Below are 21,302 nucleotides of genomic sequence, written 5' to 3' on the forward strand. Positions count from 1 at the left end.
TAAAACAAAACATAAGTCTGCCAAACAGTGACTAGACATAAACCTCTTTCTTGCTGACAAAGTCCTGATTTCTTAAGAAAATTCACGATCACCTTCTCATGTCCTCATAAAAGTGTATCTATTCCCCAGCCTAGAGGCAAACATGGAAGAGTCCAAGACAATTAAGAGGAATTTTAAAAAACCATTCTCTTTAGCCACTGACTGTTTTAGGCCTGGAATAGGTTTCAATCAGGATAATAAAACAGAAGTTAAAATTTTCTTTTTTTTGAGAGAGAGAGAATCTTGCTCTACTGGCCAGGCTGGAGTGCAGTGGCACAATCTTGGCTCACTGCAACCTCCGTTTCCCAGACTCAAGCAATTCTCCTGCCTCATCCTCCCAAGTAGCTGGGATTATAGGCATGTGCCACCATGCCCGGCTAATTTTTGTATTTTTAGTCGAGACGGGGTTTCACCATGTTGGCCAGGCTGGTCTTAAACTCCTGACCGCAGGTAATCTGCCCACCTCAGCCTCCTGAAGTTCTGGGATTACAGGCTTGAGCCACCGCGCCTGGCTGCTGCTTCTTTTTTTTTTTTTTTTTAAACGGAGTTTCGCTCTTGTGCCCCAGGCTGGAGTGCAACGGCAGGATTTCAGCTCACTGCAACCTTCGCCTCCAGGTTCAAGCCATTCTCCTGCCTCAGCCTCCAGAGTAGCTGGGATTACAGGCGTCTGCCACCACGCCCGGCTAATTTTTTTGTATTTTTCTTAGAGACTGGGTTTCACCATGTTGGCTAGGCTGGTCTCGAACTCCTGGCCTCAAGTGATCTGCCCGCCTCGGCCTCCCAAAGTGCTGGGATTACAGGGTGAGCCACTGCACCAGGCCAGATGTTGAAATTTTCTAGGTGTTCTCCTCATTCTTAAAGGTATTCCCTTCCTGCCTTTAGATGCTCAAGTGTTAGACCATGATCCTCAGAACAACTGCAGTGACCTGGCAACCATGACTACAAAAGTCAAGAAAATCACAAAAAAGTCAACAATGCTCTAATACAGATGAATTGGCTATTGTTAATTAACCAATCTTAGAAAAGCCTAGCATCTGAACCTTCATGAAGTAATAAATTTCGAATTGCTTTAGCCACTCTGATTTGAGTATTCCATCACTTAGAGCTAAAAGCACCCCAACTAGAAAGACAGTCTTACCTCTTCAACGTCTTGTTTGCTTTTGTAATTTCTATTATTAAACATAAAGGTATGTTTGAGGAAATAGTATTTCTTGTAGTAAGGGGGGAAAAAGTTTTTTTGATCTCATTCTTCCACCCAGGCTAGAGTGCAGTGGTATGATCATAGCTCACTACAGCCTCAAACTCCAGGCTCAAGGCATCCTCCAACCTCAGCCTCCAGAGTAGCTGTGATGACAGGCACACACCACGTATTCAGCTAAATTTTGTTGTTGTTTTTGTACAAGAAGGGTTTCTTTTCCCTCTATACAGTCAAGTAAATCTGCCTTTGGTGTTTATAACATCAGTAGGTTTCACTTAATTTAATAACTTTTCTCTATCCTTTTTATGTATGTATGTATGTCTCTATGCATAGAAAAAATCTGTGATATTTACTTAGTAGTAAGTGGTGGCTATTTCTCAATGGTGAGATATGGAGTGAGATTTTGTTTTTTAACTTTCATTTTTTAAATGTTCTGTCTTCTGTCATTCTCTGTAATTACATACAAAGTAACAAGAATGGGCGAAAATGAGGTAGAGACAGCCTATTCGCCAAACTCATTTCTTTTTATTTGGCATGTAACTAGACATTTCCCAGCTTCCTTTGCAGTTACATGTGGCCATTGCACTGGGTTCCAATCAGAGCAGTCTGAATGAAAATGATGTGTGTCACCTCTAGGCCTGGTCCTTAGTAGCCCCAAATTTCTAGTATCCACACTGGTTACACAGATAACTGTTACATAAATAACAAAAATAAGCATTAAAGCCATAGAGGCAGCATTTTAAAGAAGGCAGTCACAAGATGGAAGAAACCTAAGCCTGTGATTCACAGCTTGGAAGAATGTTGTCTGTCCATCAAGGACACCTCTTTTGAACTTAGCTGTGAATCAAAAACATTGAGTAAAGTCAATCATAATTTGAGAATCATTCATGTGGCAGGAAACCATACTGTATGAGTCTTTCCTATTTCTGCATGTCTTTTGAGTTAGGCTAATGGTAGCCCATTATTCTGGACTATCTTTTCAAGGTTGTTCATATAGTGAATAGCCTCAGAAGACAGAAAGCAAAGATCAGCTATGCTTACTGTCTATTACAAAAGATTCAGTGCCCTAAGCTCAGGGCTCCGCTCCTGTAATGCAACACACAGCACGAACAGATTTTATTTGGCCCTCTTTGCAGTGCCCTACGGGAAATGGCCAAAATTTACTGATACTCTGGTTACAACTATTGCTCTAAGTAATAAGTTGTCTATCTCTTGACCCAGAAGTTGCATCTCTTAATTAGATACTTTACAAGTAAGGTCAAATGACAGACTTCTGTGGTATTATGATATATACATATACATATATACACATACATACACACACATATATATACACACACACACATATATATGTATACATATATTGGTTTTGTTCACAGTCCCTGAGTCACAACTCCCATAGTCTTTGTTACTTTTTAAGTAACTAAAAAAACAGGCGTAACTTTTGTTAAAGTATTTGGCCGTTTGTCCTTGGTTCCTGATGCAGCTTCAGAACAGCATCAGAGTAACAAAGGTGAAATAACAGTCCTTTATTATAATGGGGTGCTTTAGGCCTCAGAAAACAGAATCTCTCTCGGACCCTTCCTGCCCTCCTTTTTCTCCCCAAGACAGGCCATAAAAATTAAAAATATGCTCTAAACTTCTCCTACTTTTCTATAATGGAGCTGGACATAAAGAAATTCTCTGACCTACCCTGTCTGATTGTGGGTCATAAAACCCCCATTTCAGAAGGGGTTCTGCCCCAATACCCAGAAGAAAATAATGTTGCACAGAGAGGCCAAGAAGCGTTGTGAACATACAGGCCTGCCTGGGTTTCCCTACTCAGTCTATTAGTGTTAGATCATACCTTTGTTCAAGCACATTTCTATACAGGTGTCCAAGCTTCAATCATGCCTATCCAGTGAACTCTGTATAAAAGGCCCAAGAGGATGGGGAAGCTCTGCCTCCCTACCCCCTGACATACCTCACACTATTCATCTATTCATCTGTATACTTTTGCAATATCCTTTATAATAAACCAGTAAACATAAGTAAGGGTTTCCCTGAGTTCTGTGAGCCACTCTAGCAAATTAATCCAACCCAAGGAGTGGGCTGTGGGAACCCCAAGTCATAGCCAGGGGGACAGAAGCACCTGGCGCTTAGAATCAGTTTCAAAAGTGAGACTCAGTCCTATGGGACTGAGTTCCCAACCTGATGCCATCTCCAGGTAGACAGCGTCCAAACTGAACAGAATTAGAGGATACGCAGCTGATGTCTGCTGCAAAACTGATAGCTTGCTTGTTGGTGGGGAGAAATCGCTCTACATTTATGGGTCACAGAAGCATTCTGTATTGTGAGACTACAGCAGGAGAAATTGTTTTTTCTACTCCACCTCTTTCATAGTTCTTCACAGTTTGGTGATAAGAGAATATGATGCTGTTAGGGGCATGGCTATTCAGAAGAGGAAAATTAAAGGCCTCACAGGCCAATTAATGGGATCTGAGCAAAGTCAAAAAATGAAAAATTATACGGTCAACTAGGCAGTTAATGGGTCTTCATTTTATTGCCTGAATAATGAAGAGAAACTGAAGAGGTGGCTGCAGGCTAAGCACCAGAAACTATGTTTAAAGAGAGCTGTCCCAGGATGCTCTGCTGGCAGCTAGCCTACTCTGGTTAGATGGAGAGGACTTCCTCACCAGTTTGGCAGTCAGCTTCATTTCTACCCCACTGTAACAATTAGGTGACCTCAGTGCTTTAAGAAGAAAAATAATTAAAGATGGGGATGTGCACTCCCTATCCCCAAGAGGCCTCAATGGCCACATGCACTCATCCAAGCATGCTAAAAGGAATTTGAGGAGAGGAAAATATATGATTTATTTTTTTAAATAGAGATGGAGTCTCACGCTCCTGGGCTCAAGCAGTCCTCCCACCTCGGCCTCTCAAAATGTTGGGAATACAGGCATAAGCCACCGTGCCCAGCCAGAAAACACAAATTTTTAAGACTGTGTTGGATACAGGCACCCAGATCACTATCCTACCCAGGATTCAGTTGGCAGGATTCTCGGGGGGTAAGGAAGCTAACATGACTTTGTAGGTGGGGTCTCTGGGCAATTAAACTGTATATTCATTATTGCCTGGACATCTGAAGTATAGTATAAGAGAAAATGATGTAACAGAAGTCAACAAATTATGACACCTAAGCTAAGAGTAATGTTGCATCTTTAAAATATTCCTTAGCACCCCCGCCCTCCCCCCAAAAAAGAAGAATATATGATAGAGACTAAATGCGGTCCACAAAGCCCAAAAACATTTACTATCTGGTCCTTTAGAGGAGAAGTTTGCCATCCCCTGTATTATATGTTTATCTTTACCCATCCATAAGTGCAAAAGGTATTCCCCCAATCAAGAAGAGCAACATGTAGAAATACTGAGACATATAAATCACTCTCCGAACCATGTCTCTTTCCTGGGTGGTTCAACAGAAACAGCATAGGATTCCAGAAGGACAAAGGGAAGCCACAGCTTCGATAAAGGACTCAAAGGTTCCAGGGGTAGGAAGAAATACAATACCTCAACACAAAAGCCCTACAAGGCCAGTGAAAAAAGGCTAATAAGAGCTGGAAGCTAACAGTGAATTAGTGCCAAGTGAGTTTAGTTATTGCTCTTATAGCCCCAGCTGCTACAGACTAAATCCACTACATAGACTGATGGTACTTGGTAGGCTGTTCTGGACATTTCTAATGCCTCTTTGCCATAACATTCATGCCCAAGGATCAAGATCAGTTTACATCCATGTGTCAAAGTCTCCAATATGTCTGAAGTGCTTTCCCAGAGGGGTGACCTAAACTCCCTTGCCACTTGCCACAGATAAGTATGCCGGGACTCAGTACCTCTATCCTATGATTGCCAAAGCTCTCACTATTGGCTGTTAAATTAGAAGCCTCAGTCTCAATAGCTCTGTAATGTTATCTTCTCTGTCAGCACAGCTGGTGGAAAAACTGCAATAAAAATCAAAGACCTGCTCAACAAGTTTCTGCAAAGTATAGAAACAGATTTACAACACCAAATTCCTCTGGAAGTCAAGGAAAAGCTTTGGTCTCTTCAGACTCCCACCATCGAAAAGCAGGCTGAACACCTTACTGAACTCTTTCAATAACAGGGGCTCTATGATGGTCACTTCAACATTCTGCTTATCCTTTAAAAGTCAGCTATCCTGCAAAGATGCATCATATGAGAGTAGCCCAAAACCAACACACTGTGTTGGAAGCTAGGCAGCAAGATGAAGCACATTTTCTATCTTTGGAATCCCACAGTCCTCATTGTGCTTTTAAACTAAATGTTTCTATGAATTATGATTTTGCCAACTGAATCCTCTGGCAAAAAATCCTCCATCCACAGGCGCCCACCGGAGATTTGGACTTGATGCTCCAATGACATGGCTATTAAGTGCATTCCATTTTCAAAAGAAGCTATTAGCTTGCTACAGAGTTCTTATTGAAACTGAACCCACGAAGGCCTTTTGAGGAAGGAAGAAAAAAGAAATGATGGCTTTCCAGGACTTCAGCAAACATTTCTTACTCCATTAGTACCTCCTGATTGTGTTTCCTATTCCTAATTGTCTATAAATGTATACACAACTACCATATTATAGTCAATGCAACTAAAATTAGTTAAGTACTCACAAGCTGTCAACAACACTACCTTTCTTCTATTTCCTCACACCTGACATTCAGGATTTTTTTTAAAAAGCTACTAAAAATACAAAAATTAGCCAACGTGGTAGCACATGCCTGTAGTCCCAGCTACTTGGGAGTCTGAGGCAGGAGAATGGCTTGAACCCAGGAGGCAGAGGTTGCAGTGAGCTGAGATCATGCCACTGTACTCCGGCTTGGGCAACAAGAGTGAAACTCCGTCTCAAAAGAAAGGAAAGGAAAGGAAAGGAAAAAGGAAAAAGGAAAGGAAAGGAAAGGAAAAGAAAAATCATATTAGGCATTGTAAAAGAACATTAAAACATAAAAAATATAGATTGGCTTTGAGACATGATACAGTCTGACAGTAAGACATATACATATATAAAGACAGTATAAAAGTGAAATGAAAATAGAAGAAAATCATGGGCCGATCACAGTGGCTCAAGCCTAGAATCTCAACACTGGTAGGCCAAGGTGGGAGGAGGATAGCTTGAGCCCAGGAGCTCAAGACCAGCCTAGGCAACACAGGGAGACTCCGTCTCTACAAAAAAATGTAAAAACTTAGCCAGGCAGTGGTGGTGCATGCCTGTGGTCCTCCCAGCTACTCCAGAGGCTGAGGTGGGAGTATTGCTTTAGTGCAGGAGGTTGAAGCTGCAGTGAACCTTCATCATGCCCCTGCAATCCAGTTTAGGTGACAGAGTGAGATTCTGTCTCAAAAACAACAACAACAACAAAATCCATGCAAAAAAGAGAGATACAGTATGAGTCATATAAGTCAAAGGAAGTCTAGCTTCACCAGAAAGGCAAGGCTAGGTTAAGTGCTGAATTTGGGTACAAGAGGAGCAAGAAAAGAGTAAAACGAAGAGAGCTATGATTTGACAGAAGAGGAGTAAAAAAAGCCAGGTGCAGTGGCTCACGCTTGTAATCCCAGTACTTTGGGGAGCCCAGGCGGGCGATCACCCAGCTACTTGAGAGGCTGAGGCAGGTGAGTATCTTGAACCCAGGAGGCGGAGGTTGCAGTGAGCCCAAATTGCACGACTGCACTCTAGACTGGGAGACGAGCGAAACCACATCTCAAAAACAAAAACAAAAACAAAAACAAAAAAAACAGCAAGAGAAAATGGTGGCAGCAACATAGTTTCTCATCCTTTCCGAATCCCAAATATAAAAACAAAGCAAAAAACCTATAATCCCAGCATTTTGGGAGGCTGAGGTGGGCAGATCACTTGAGGTCAGAGTTCGAGACCAGCCTGGCCAACATGGTGAAACCCCATCTCTACTAAAAATACAAAAATTAGCCAGGTGACATGGCATGCACCTGTAATCCCAGCTACTGAGGAGGCTGAGGTAAGAGAATTGCTTGAACCCAGGAGGCAGAGGGTGCAGCGAGCCGACTCCGCGCCACTGCACTCCAGCCTGGGCCACAGAGTGAAATTCTGTCTCAAAAAAACAAACAAACAAAGCAAATAGATAATAAAACCAAAAACTCATGGAATAACACAACAAAACTGAGTGTCAAAGCATCACCATCAACCCCAAAATACAAGCAGGTAAGGAAAAGAGTTATAAGGCCCACATGGTAAAAGCATTCATGAGGAAGAAGGAAGCGACAAGAAAACCACTAAATATTTAGTCAACAGTACTTACTGGAAAGCATTGAGAGCCAATTTGAGAAAGGCAGCTGAAACCAGGAAGAGTTCTGCACTGGCCAATAACACGAAAGCGCATGGGGCACACAGTAAGAAGGACTGGTATGACCTCTCAAACTGCTGAAGGGTCCATTCTAGGATAGAGATACACTCCAAGTAGATAGGCTACCTCCACTAAAAGAAACCAGCATTAGAAAATGAGCTGATTCAAGGTCTGGGGCAGAAAAGAAGATAAGCCTACAGTATCTGTTTTACTAGAAATTAAGGAAATGCTTATAAACTGTTGAAAAATTTCAAAAGGGCACAGTTGCCAAGTTGAAGGACTCCCATTGGCCAAATGTGGGACAATCTGAGCATTAAGATGAGTAATAATAGGAATTACATAACACAGTGAACTTAAAAAAATAAACTTGAGTCTACTTGATAATGGAGAGATTAGTCAATGGATGGATGTTTGGACAGACGGATGAAGTTCTTCATAATCAAAGCATGCCAAAAAATAAATATGGAAGCATTGATAGAAACAGAAAATCATCACATTATTACCACCATAGTTATAATAGATTCAGGCAAAGATCATCAACAGATATATCAAATACACTGCATGAAAGACTACTGGGGAACAGAAATTTCAAAGCCTCAAGTAACATCTCACAGGGAAACAAAAGCTTCACAGTAGATCTGACAGACAACACCTTAACCAAGTGATCAAACTTAGTACCACGGATGATGGGATAAAATAATATCATGTGTCCCTTGATATAATACACTGAGAACAAGACATCATCAATGTGATATTTCCATCAAATATGCTTAACATGAATCTTTTCAGGAGGAAACAAATCAGACAAATCCCAGTTGAGGAATATTCTGCAAAACAACTAGTCTAAACTTAAGAAAATGTCAATGTCATGAAAGGCAGAAAATCCTGGTAACTATTTTATTTTCTGAGACTGAATCTCGCTGTGTCACCCAGGCTGGACTGCAGTAGTGTGATCTCAGCTCACTGAAACCTCCGCCTCCTGGGTTCAAGTGATTCTCCTACCTTAGCCTCCCAAGTAGCTGGGATTACAGGCATGAGCCACGTCACTTGGCTAATTTTTGTATTTTTAGTAGAGATGGGGTTTCTCCATATTGACCAGGCTGGTCTCGAACTCCTGACCTCAAGTGATCCACTCACCTCGGCTTCCCAAAGTGCAGGGACTATTTTAGATTAAAGGAGACTAAAGAGACAACAACTAAATGCAACGTTTGATACTTGACTCCTGCATCAATTTCTTCTTAAACTGGCTACCAATTAGGACATTACCCGAACAATGAGGTGCTTGGATATGGATTATATGTTAATAGTATTAATGTTACATTTCCTAAGATAATTACATTGTGGCTATGTAGAATCAACTTCTTAGGTGGTACACATGCCTAACTGTGTAGAGAAAAAGTGTCACAATGTGAAAAACTAATTCTCAAATAAATCCATAATAATTTTTTGAGACACGGTCTCTGTCATCCAGGCTGGAGGGCAGTGGCACAATCTCACTCAGCTTTTGCAGACTGGACTTCCTGGGCTCAAGCAATCCTCCCCCACCTCAGTCTCCTAAGTAGCAGGGACTACTACAAGTGCATGCCACCATGCCCAGCTAATTTTTGTATTTTTTGTAGACATAGCTTCTTGCTATGTTGCCCAGGCTGGTCTCCAACTCTTAGACCCTCCTTGGCCTCCCAAACAGCTGGGATTACATGCATGAGCCACCATGCCTGGCCTAAAAATCTCCTAACCAAAACTGGGAATATACTATGTATCTTTCACTTATATTAAAAACATCTTCGCAGTTCATTAGTCTTTTAAATCATGATTTTAAATCATAAATGTTACAATAATAATGTTGGTTAATACTAAGATGCTCCTGTGTTTTCTGTCTAAACAATCAAGTTTTCAGTTAATATGTGCCAGGACATTTTACATGTACTAACTACTTTAATTTTAACAACTCTATGAGGTAAGCACTAAAATCAACTTGATGCAGATGAAGAAACTGAGACATAACATAATGCCCCATTTTACAGATATGCCATAATTTATTCATCTGTTATGGGCAATTTACATGATTTCTAAATGTGAGCTACTACAGTGATGAACAATCATATACACATCTTTTAACTTTATATGCAACACCTGAAAGAGTTAAAAGGCACTCTAAGTTCTCTGACATGCCATATTTAATAGATTCTAAGATATTTATTTATTTAAATAAATCTCTAAAATCAGGTTATGTATTATAATATTGCTGTGTCATAGTTTACTTGGCATGATTTTTTCTTTCTTAGTGGCACATAAAATGAAGGTGCATCCTACAATCAGTAGCTGATTATATACCTCAGTTAAATGGCTTTTCAGATAAATCAGACCTATCGACTATTAACACACTCACTGCTTATAGCTACATTTCTGAAAAAATACACAAGAGAAGCTATAGAAAGCAGAAAAGCTTTTAAAAATAAACTGGATTCTACTGGTCTTATGCCCCCAAAATACAAAACTTCAAACAAACTGTTCAATATTGATTGTGACTCTCCAGATTTTTAAACTCTGTTTTCCCAAGAATTAAGCATGGAGTCTTGAATTCAGTAGATGTTTTGTAAACATCTATCAAATCTAATTAAACTTTCATGTCCCTATTCTTTATCTATAAAACTGGAAATGAAAACTAGAAATGGAAGTGCCACAGGTGATAAATACATTTAAAAGGTTTATATTATTAATGGAAAACAACTGGCTATCATTACTTCATCTCCATGATGCTATAATTAGATAGCTGGAATACAATTCTAAACACCTAAATGAATTAGACCTGAGTCTTTGTATTACATCTCAGCCTTCCAAGTTGCAAAAAATAACTCTATTAAATAAAGTTAATCCTCAGCCAATTCAGTTTGTCATAAAATTCTATTTCATGGACATGCCATTTAATTGATGCACACTATTACTGTTTGTCTTCAACATCTGAATTCAAGCTACATTTCAAAATGGCTATTCACGTCTACTTTCACTTTTTATCTTCTTTTAACAAGTTATTTATCCCTTCTAAGCAAGGAGGTCTTTAAAATTTCTTCTCCCAAATACTACTCAGTTAAATAATAACTTCCTGGAACAGAACAGAGGATTGATAAGGCATACTCTGTATTAGCATTCTTTTGAGAACATGTGAAAACTTCACCATTGTACTAAAACAAACAAAAAACACCCTTGAAGTTGTAATATAGATTTATCTTTCAAAGGGGATATGATTATTATTACCTCTGATATCGTTTGGCTCTGTGTCCTCACCTAAATCTCATGTTGAACTATAATCTGCAAGTGTCAGGGGAGGGACCTGATGGTGGAGTGACTGAATAATGGGGACAGACCTTCCCCCCTGCTGTTCTCCTGATAAGAGTTCTCACCAGATCTAGTTGTTTGAAAGTATGTAGCACTTTCAAACTTTCCCTCTTCATTTTCTCTCTTCTTTTCCACCGTGGTAAAGATGTGTTTATTTCCCCTTTGCCTTCTGACATGATTGTGAGTTTCCTGAGGCCTCCTGGCCATGCTTCCTGTACAGCCTGCAGAACTGTGGGTCAATTAAACCTCTTTTCTTCCTAAATTACTCATTCTCAGGGTAGTTCGTTACAGCAGTGTGAGAATGGACTAATACAGCCTCCAAGTAAAGGCAGAAAGACGTATTAAAAAAAAAAAATCCATGGACTTTGTAATCAGACATAGTTCATTTTTAAATCCCAGCTCTATCATTTATTAATAAGTATCTCTTAATCTCTTCTTTTTGCCTGCCCATTACTTTTCTTTAGGTAACTCTTTCCTACTGCATGTGATCTTGGTAAGACCTTCAACCACAGTATCCCGATACCCCTGGACCACAAGAGTGGGTGTGCCAGCGAGTTAAGGCCAACTGTATGAACAACTCACAAAGTCCTCAAATATTCTCAATTTCAACGGCTTTCATTCAGACTCTCCTTCAGTATGCCTAAAACCACATTTCAGTGTCAAAAACTACAAAGAGTCTTACTGTACTTGTAAAGTGACAAGTTACTTGTCTTGTACTTATCTTACTCTACTTGTAAAGTGACAAGTTAGTCTACCACAGTTTCATGGATGTAGGCAGAAGATGACACAAGACTCCTGCATTGGACACAGAGGACTTTAATCCTCGTGGCAATAGCAAAAGCCAGACTGTTAGCATTTGCCTAAATTCCCCCTTCTGACAGGGTGACCTGGGGCCAGATGACATGTATACACACAGTGGACTGAATTACAAGAGGAATTTGAATGACAGTGCCTCCATTTTCCAAGGCTGTTTGCTTGCTATATAAACAACCTTGAAAAGAACAAAAGCAGTCAGGGCTGACACTCACAAAATGTGTATAAATGTCAGAACCATGGAGAACTGTCTTCCGACACCTGGAAGCTGCCATCACTCAACATATCCCAATCATTTAAGGATCATTAAATCACAATGATCTACTCTTTCTTCATAACCCTGCAATTAATTCACACTCTGACTATACTTATTCTTGAACCTCACTGAGTCCTCTAGGCCCATGCTCCAACATCTCCTACAACTCTATGTTCCAGCCCTTCCCTAGTTCCACTACATCTATTATCCCACCTCAATCTCATGATCCATTATTTTAAACACTTTTGAAAATAACACACTTGGCCTCCTTATTTGTATACCCAATCTGCCTAGCAGTATCTCTGACAGGGTTCTACCCACATCTACTTTTCTTTGCTCTATTATCCAGGTGACCTAGTTATTCACTTACATGCTTCTCTTCTTTCTTCCCCACCAAAATAGAAGAAGACACAGTATTCTTTCTCCTGCCTACTCCTTTTGTCTTCAAATCTGAGATTCTTTCTAATTTTTTGTTTTAAGAGATGAGGTCTCACTCTGTTGTCCAGGCTGGAATGCAATGGCATGATCATAGCTCACTGCAGCCTTTAACTCCTGGGCTCAAGAGATACTCCCACATCAGCCCTCCAGCAGCTGGGACTACAGATGCAAGCCCAGCAAATCTGAGATTCTTAAGAGTTAAGTACTCTCACTATCTGTACTTCCTCACACCCACTTTATCTACCAATAAATATACTGAAACTCTACATTGAAACTCCTCTTCAACGACTTCCTTTGTGCTAAAACCAAAGGACATAACATTTATCCTTATACTACTCAAACTACTCTTTTATTTCCTCTGTAGACTCCACCCCTCCCCGCTACTGAGAATGATACAATTAGAAAATCACTTTTTGTCAGCTATTATTTATTTCAGGCTAGACTCATCAGTGAATGCTAAAACTTGTGGGTAAAAATTCAGTAAGAAACAGGATATGTGCCCAAATCTCAGGGTGTGGTAGACAGTCTCCATGCCCCCAATGATCTTTGCACCTATGCAGTGCCTACCCATACTGAACAGGTTTACCTATGCATCCAATAGAGAGTAAAAATTACAGTATTTTTTTTGTTAAATCCAAGTGGTTAAAATGGCAAATGTTATGTTATGTATTCTTACCTCAAAAAAAAACCTTTTTAAAAAAATAAATAAAAACACATTCAGCCAGAAAAAGAAAATGATACTGTGTGACTTCCAAGGCCAGGCCATAAAACACATGGCAGCTTTTGCCTTGCTCTTAGATCAGTCACTATGGGAAAAGTTAGGTGCCATGTCACATGGCACACAAAAGTCCCTAAGAAACAATTCATGCAGCAAAAAAACAGGCAGCCACCAAATTGTCAATCATGTGAATAAGTCATCTTAGAGAATATCCTTCAGCAGCTGGGTGTGGTAGCTCCTCTAACCCCAGCACTTTGGGAGGCCAAGATGGGCAATCACCTGAGGTCAGGAGTTGGAGACCAGCCTGGCCAGCATGGTGAAATCCCACCTCCACTAAAAATACAAAATTTAGCCGGGCGTGGTGGTGCACACCTGTAGTCCCAGCTAAGGGGGAAGCTGAGGCAGGAGAATCACTTGAACTTGGGAGCGAAGGTTACAGTGAGCCAAGATCATGTCACCTCACTCCAGCCTGGGAGATACAGCGAGACATCGTGTTAAAAAAAAAAAAGCGGGGGGCAGGGCACAGTGCCTCACGCCTGTAATCCCAGCACTTTGGGAGGCCAACGCAGGCAGATCACCTGAGGTCAGGTGTTCAAAACCAGCCTGGCCAACATGGCGAAACCCCATCTCTACTAAAAGATACAAAAATTAGCTGGGTGTTGTGAAAGCCTGTAATCCCAGCTATTTAGGAGGCTGAGGCAGGAGAATTGCTTGAACCTGGGAGCTGGAGACTGTAGTGAGTCTGAGCCAAGATTGCACCCCTGCACTCCAGCCTGGGTGACAGAGCTAGACTCCGTCTCAAAAAAAAACAAAAACAAACAAACAAACAAAAAAAACGAGAGTATCCTTCAACTTTAGTCTGGCCTTTAAATGACTATAACCCAAGCCAACAACGTGAAGGCAATCTGATAATAGACTCTGGGGTAGAAACACCCACTAAATCCAAATTCCTGACCCACAGAAGCTGTGACACTATAAATGTTTATTGGAGTTTTAAGCCAGTATATTTTAGGGTAAATTACTGTGCTACAATAGTTAACTAACACAGATTTACAGATTACTCCTGGGTATATGTTACCAGGAGAGGGGTGTTCCCATACAGTAAAACTTGAAAATGCAGGCGCTGCTTGGAATCAGGTAGTAGACAGAAGCTGACAGGACTTGCAGCAGAGTATCAGCGAAAGCTTCATAAGCAATGAAGACACTGTCACTAGAAACTTCATGGTCCTTAGGAGGCTGCTACTAAGGACTTAAATGAAAGTGAGAAAAAAGTAACTGAAAATTGGAAGAAGCTGAATACTTCATAATTAGTAACTGAAAGTTTAGGCACAACACTGCCTGTGGTAACATGAAAAATAGAAAATGTATTTAACGAGTTGCATAATTTAACATGGAGATTTCTAGGTATTCTGTGGAAGATGCAGTCTAACTCCTTCTTACTTTTATAGTAAAAAGCAGGAGTACAGAAATAAGCTAATGGAAAGACTATTGACAAAAAAAGAACCAAGACTTGCTGGTTTTAAAAATTCCCAGTCTCTCCAGATAGCAAACAAAGCTAAAATCAAAGAATGGCTCCCAGAGAAAATCTAGGCCACTGTTAGAAAACAGCTGTATGAAGATTAAAACAAGAGTGTAGCTGTAAACTCCTTTGTTAAGACCTAAGAAATACAGAAAGCAATACCTCAGATAACCTGAAATAGGACTTTAAGAGATGTCAAGGTCATAAAAAACAATGAATGAGGACATATTCCAAACTGGGAAACACTGAATAGACATGACAGCTAAATGCAACTTGTGATCTTGGATTGGATCCTGGACCTGGAAGAGTAAAAGGTTTCCCCCTTTGGTGTAGATGACATCAGCGGGTGCGACCTGAATATGATCTGTAGATTAGATAATAATCTGTAATAATATTAATTTATTGATTTTGATCACTATACTTTGTTTAGGAAATTCCCTTTAATTAAAACTATACACTTACAGTACTTGGGTTAAAGAGGCATTGTATTTGTAATTTACCCTGCAATGGTTCAAAAAGATTCTATAGAGAGTAGAGGAGAAAGAGAGCCAGCAAAAGAGGGTGGAGGGAAGGACATGGTAACATTAATATGGTAAAATGTTCACATTTTTGGAATGAGTGAGTAGTATAGCATTATTATTTGTAGTATTTTTGCAACTTTAACTTTGAAATTATTGAAAAACGAAAAGTTAAAAAAAGAATTAATCCTACTGGCTGCCTGGCTCAACGTCCAAGAATGAAGTCTAAAACTGCTTATAAATTCTTCATAAACTGGCCTCTTCTTAGCTATCTCATCTTACCATACTCTTCAGTCTCACCCAACCTACCCTCACATTCCAAACTGATGTTCCTGAAAAGACCTGTCCTCTCTTAACTCTTCACATAGACTCTGAAAGGTTCAACTAGAGCGCAAGATTCCAAAAGGAAAGTACACAAAAAGGACAGAGGTACCAGGTAACTCTCAATGCTAGAAAACTTTTACAAAGACATAGAAAAGTCATTCCAATGATTTGACTGAGAGTTTTATTCCTTTGAGGGCCACGGAAGAAAGCAGTCTAGCTCTCTTCAAAGAGACGAGTAATCCTATTCTATGGTTTAAGCGTGGTGTGTTCCTGCCAAAACTCATGTTGAAATTTGCCAATGTGATAGTACTGAGAGCTGATGGGGCCTTTAAGAGGCATTTGGGTTACGGGACTATCCTCATGAATGTATTAATGCAGCTTTCGTGAGGCTGGGTTGATTCTTGCAGGAATAGATTAGAAGGCTGCCTCTCATGTTTGGTCTCCCATTCTGCAAATGTGTACCTGTTTCCCCTTCAGCTTGTTTGCCATGTAAACATAATAACCAGACTTGGAGGGTAGCATGCACACGTGATTTCTAGTAATTTTCAACGTGCCTTGTGCTGATTCTCACGGGCCTAGCCATCTGCCCCAGCTCTGCCCTGGATTGATAGCTGTTATCGATCTTGATGAAAGAGCAATTGATGCTCTCAGCGAATTTAATGAAGGAGCTCTGTCTGTACTACAGCAGTTCAAGGAAAGTGACTTATCACATGTTCAGAACAAAAGTGCATTTTTATGTGGAGTTATGGCAGACCTATAGGAGACCTATAGGAGACCTGTGGAGACCTATAGGCAGAGAGAAAACAGGGGAGCTAGGTGCAAGAGTCCACAAAGGGACCTGATGAAGCAAAGATCAAGGCCTTGCTTGAGAGAACTGGTTATACTCTGAATGTAACCACAGGAGAGAGGAAGTATGGTGGGCCTCCATCAAACAGTGTGTACTCTGGCGTGCAACCTGGAATTGGAACAAAGGTGTTTATAGGCAAAATACCAAGAGATTTATATGAGGATGAGTTGGTGCCCCTTTTTGAGAAGGCCAGTACCATTTGCGATCTATGTCTTATGACAGATCCACTGTCTGGTCAGAATAGAGGGTATGCATTTATCACTTCCTGTGGAAAGGAAGCTGCACAGGAAGCTGTGAAAGTGTGACAGCTATGAAATTCGCCCTTTGGTAAACAACCAAAGTTGTACGCATTTCTGTGGCAAACAACAGACTTTTTGTTGGATCCATTCTGAAGAATAACACTAAAGAAAATATTCTGGAAGAATTCAGTAAAGTCACAGAGGGTTCGGTGGACGTTATTCTCTATCATCAACCTGATGACAAAAAGAAGAAATGGGAGTTCTGCTTCCTGGAATATGAGGATCACAAGCCAGATGCCGGCTGATGAGTGGAAAAGTAAAAGTACGGGGAAATGCAGTTACAGTTGAATGGACTGATCCCGTGAAGAACCAGATCCAGAAGTCATAGCTAAGGTAAAAGTATTGTTTGTGAGAAATTCGGGCACAGACGAAATATTGGAAAAGTCATTTTCTGAATTTGGAGAACTTCAAAGAGTAAATAAGTTGAAAAATTATGCATTTGTTCATTCTGAAGACAGAGGAGCAGTCATTAAGGCTATGGATGAAATGAATAGCAAAGAAATAGAAGGGGAAAAACTTGAAATAGTCTTAGCCAAGCCACCAGACAAGAAAAGGAAAGAGCGCCAAGCTGCTAGACAGGCCTCCAGAAGCACTGCATATGAAGATTATCGCTACACCCTCCTCCTCGAATGCTGCCTCCGACTAGAGGTTGGGGGAGAGGTGGATATGGCTACCCTCCAGATCACTATGGCATGAAGATTACTATGGTTATTAATATCACAACTATCATGGAGGTTATGAAAATTCCCTATTATGGCTATGATGATGGCTATGCAGTAACAGAAAGAGGAGGAAGGGGAGGGCGAGGTGCTCCACCACCACCAAGGGGGAGGGGAGCACCACCTCCAAGAGGTAGAGCTGGCTATTAACAAAGGGGGGCACCTTTGGGACCACCAAGAGGCTCTAGGGGTGGCAGAGGGGGTCCTGCACAACAGCAGAGAGGCCGTGGCTGCGGTTCCCGTGGATCTTGGGGCAATCAGGAGGCAATGTAGGAGGCAAGAGAAGGCAGATGCTTACAACCAACCTGATTCCAAGCATCGTCAGACCAACTAGCAGAACTGGGTCTCTCAACCCATCGCTCAGCAGCCACTTCAGCAAGGTGGTGACTATTCTGGTAACTATGGTTACAATAATGACAACCAGGAATTTTATCAGGATACTCATGGGCAACAGTGGAAGTAGACAAGTAAGTGCTTGAAAATGATAATGGCAAGATACGACTGGCTCTAGAACTACATTCTTCAAAAAAATTTTTGCTTAACTGTTTCATCTTTAAGTAGCAATTTGCTACCATTTGTATTGGGCTGAATAAATCACTATTGTGTATATACTCAAGTACGTTTATTTTTGCTCTTTTCATAAATGCTCTTGGACATTAGTGGGCTTACAGAGTTCCCTTATTCTGGGAGTTATAATGTTTTTATCATTTCAGGCTTCATTTTAGCTTCAAAACAAGCTGAGCACACTGTTAAGTCATGATTTTGCAGAACCTTTGCTTTTGAAGAGTTTCACTTTTTTGGATCTAGGATAAATTACATAGAAGTATGGAGTATGCTGTAAATAAAAATACAAGCTAGTGCTATGTCTTAGTAGTTTTAAGAAATTAAAGCAAACACATTTAAGTTTTCTTGTACTGAAAATAACCTATGATTGTATGTTTTGCATTTTTAGAAATAGGTTAACTGTGTTTTTAAATTGTTATAACTTCAAGCCATTTTGAAATCTGCCCTACAAAATTTGTTTGGCTTAAACATCAAAAGCCATGACAATTTGTTCTTTGATGTGATTGTATTTCCAATTTCTTGTTCATGTAAGATTTCAATAAAACTAAAAAATCTATTCAAAAAAAAAAAAAAGAACCATAGATTAAAAGTCAACACAACTCCATTTTCTTCTAACCACTATAAGTTACTGCAAATCATTGACCTTTGAACAAGTCATTTAAACTCTCCATGAAAACACAGCTTCACAGTTCTTAGAGGGCTTTTTAAAAGATTTCAAATTGAGTGGGGTAGAAGTGAGGTTGGTGCTTTTAAAACTTTCTAACAAGTATAAAAAGAATTAGAAAAAACTAACAGAGTCCTTTGACAGCAGTAACTCTTACTAAAGATCATTCCTAGTGATTTTGACTACAGTCAAATCAACTGTGCATTCTATGTATCACTTGCGTTACTGAAGGAAAATACAACTCTGTTTTACAGTTGTGACATATATTTGTGTGTGTGTGTGTGTGTGTGTGTGTGTGTTTGATCTCTGCCCCCAGTTTCTGGCACAGAACTTCTAAAAACTCTTTGACGTCCTGAGTGATGGGGTAGTAAGAGCATTTTTTGTTATAATAGTTGGTCTTATTCTCAGATTCCTGGCACAGAGCTTGTAAAACTCTTTGAATTCCCCTAGTGATCATAATAAGCCCCTTTCAACCACACTTGAGTTTACACTAATAAGGTAAATCTTGGAGGATAGATGCTGGTCACCAGAGGAACCAACCATGTGATCAGAGATTTAGAACTTTAAGCCCTACCCTGGTACCTCTGTGGAGGGGTGAAGGGCTGGAGGTTGAATTCAATCACCAATGACCAAACATTTAATAAATTGTGCCTACATAATGGGAAACCTCCACAAAAAATCTTAACAATGAAGCTCTGAGAGGTTCCTGGTCAGTGAACACAATGAGATGCTGTGTGGGTGGAGCACCTGGAGAGGACATGGAAGCTCCACCTACCTCCCCATAACTTGTCCTATGTGTCTCTTCCATCCAGCTGTTCCTGAGCTGTATCTTTCACAATACATAATAATAAATAGTGTTCTGGAGTTCTGTGAGCTACTGTAGCAAATTACCTAATCTAAGGAGAAGGTTGTGTGGAACCCCTAATTCATAACCAGATGGTCAAAGTACAGGCAACAATCTGGGACTCGCAACTGGCCACTGAAATGGAGGCAGTCTCATGGGACCCAGTATCTATGGAATCTGCACTAAGTCTAGGTAATATCAGAACTGAATTGCAGGACACCCACTTGGTGTCCACAGAGAATTGGATGATTAATTGGTGTAGGAAAAAACCCACATGATTATTGTCAAAAGTGTAATTATAGAACAACAGTATGCTTTCCTTTTACTAATCAACATCAACTAACATTAACAGACATAATAAATATTAGAAGGCGTTCTACTGAAATAATAATTCACAATTTGAACTCTTAGTGACTGAATTTAACCCTGACAGACATGGCTTTAATTAATTCCAAATATACACTCTGGTTCCTTTTAAAATATATACCAAATTTTCAATTTTTGCAGAAACCATCCTTTAAATCAGCCTGGGTGGTGGCTCACGCCTGTAATCCCAGCACTTTGGGAGGCCAAAGCAGGATGGCTTCTATGCAGGCATTAGAGACCAGCCTAGGCAACATAGGGAGACCCCGTCTCTACAAATTAAAAAAAAAAAAAAAAATTGGCCAGGCATGGTGACATATGCTTGTGGTCCCAGCTACTCAGGAGGCTGAAGGAGGAGGATCCCTTGAGCCCCAGAGATCAAGGCTGCAGTGAACTATTGCAGTGCCACTGCACTCCAGTCTGGGCCACAGAGCGATACTTAATCTCAAAAAAAGAAAGAAAGAAAGAAACAAGAAAAAACAAAGTATCCCTTCCTTATTCAAAGCCCTATTTCACCATTAACTTTTCTTCTCCCCTTGCTCACACTATAGGTAGTACCTAACCAGTGCTAATACAGCTTGAATCACACAGCACTTCTCTGCAAAGCAAAGGCTATATATTTTTAAATTTTTCCTATAACCATATGAAATTGTAAGTTAAAAGTTGTTGTTTATTTCATTTTTAAATAATTTGGATACCATAGTATTTAATATTAAATATAAAATAACAGTATCACTTATTTATACTTCAAAAAATAGTATTTTTAAATACACAAAGAGAAACAGACGCCAGGGTCAATGTGGTGGACCAGGCCTGAGGCATGATAGAAAAGGGACCCACATTCATGGAAAATGAAACTCGTCTTCTTTTGCCCTGCGGGCCTCTCGTCTCTGTTTACACCCATGGGCAGTACATGGGAGGCAGGGGTGTGGAATCACACTCAATCTCCCTGCCTCTGCCATCAACCTTGTGGCACCAGTGGAGCTGGGGGGGGGGGTCGTCCAACACAACAGGCACCCCTCGCTCACCTCCTTTTTAAAAATTAAATTCTTGGCTGGGTGCGGTGGCTCACGCCTGTAATCCCAGCACTTTGGGAGGCTGAGGCGGGCGGATCATGAGGTCAGGAAATCAAGACCACCCAGGCTAACACAGTGAAACCCCGTCTCTACTAAAAATACAAAAAAATCAGCCAGGCGTGGTGGCGGGCACCAATAGTCCCAGCTACCCAGGAGGCTGAGGCAGGAGAATGGCGTAAATCCGGGAGGTGGAGCTTGCGGTGAGCCGAGATGTTGCCACTGCACTCCAGCCTAGGCAATAGAGCCAGACTCCGTCTCAAAAAAAAAAAAAAAGAGGGGGGGCCGGGAGCGGTGGCTCCAGCCTGTAATCCCAGCACTTTGGGAGGCCGAGACGGGCGGATCACGAGGTCAGGAGATTGAGACCATCCTGGCTAACCTAGTGAAACCCCGTCTCTACTAAAAAAT

At 40.6% G+C, this 21,302-nt stretch overlaps 1 protein-coding gene and 1 pseudogene across 9 annotated transcripts in view; one reads left to right on the forward strand and one right to left on the reverse strand.

The window, feature by feature from the left end:
- The window catches only part of MLLT10 (MLLT10 histone lysine methyltransferase DOT1L cofactor), a 213,732-nt gene that overhangs the window by 97,382 nt on the left and 95,048 nt on the right, over positions 1-21,302 (reverse strand). The gene's annotated exons all lie outside the window — the stretch shown is intronic.
- LOC111549952 lies at positions 1,724-17,849 on the forward strand (annotated as a pseudogene).

This window comes from Piliocolobus tephrosceles, chromosome 9 (genome assembly GCF_002776525.5).
Source record: "Piliocolobus tephrosceles isolate RC106 chromosome 9, ASM277652v3, whole genome shotgun sequence".
NCBI classification, from domain to species: domain Eukaryota; kingdom Metazoa; phylum Chordata; class Mammalia; order Primates; family Cercopithecidae; genus Piliocolobus; species Piliocolobus tephrosceles.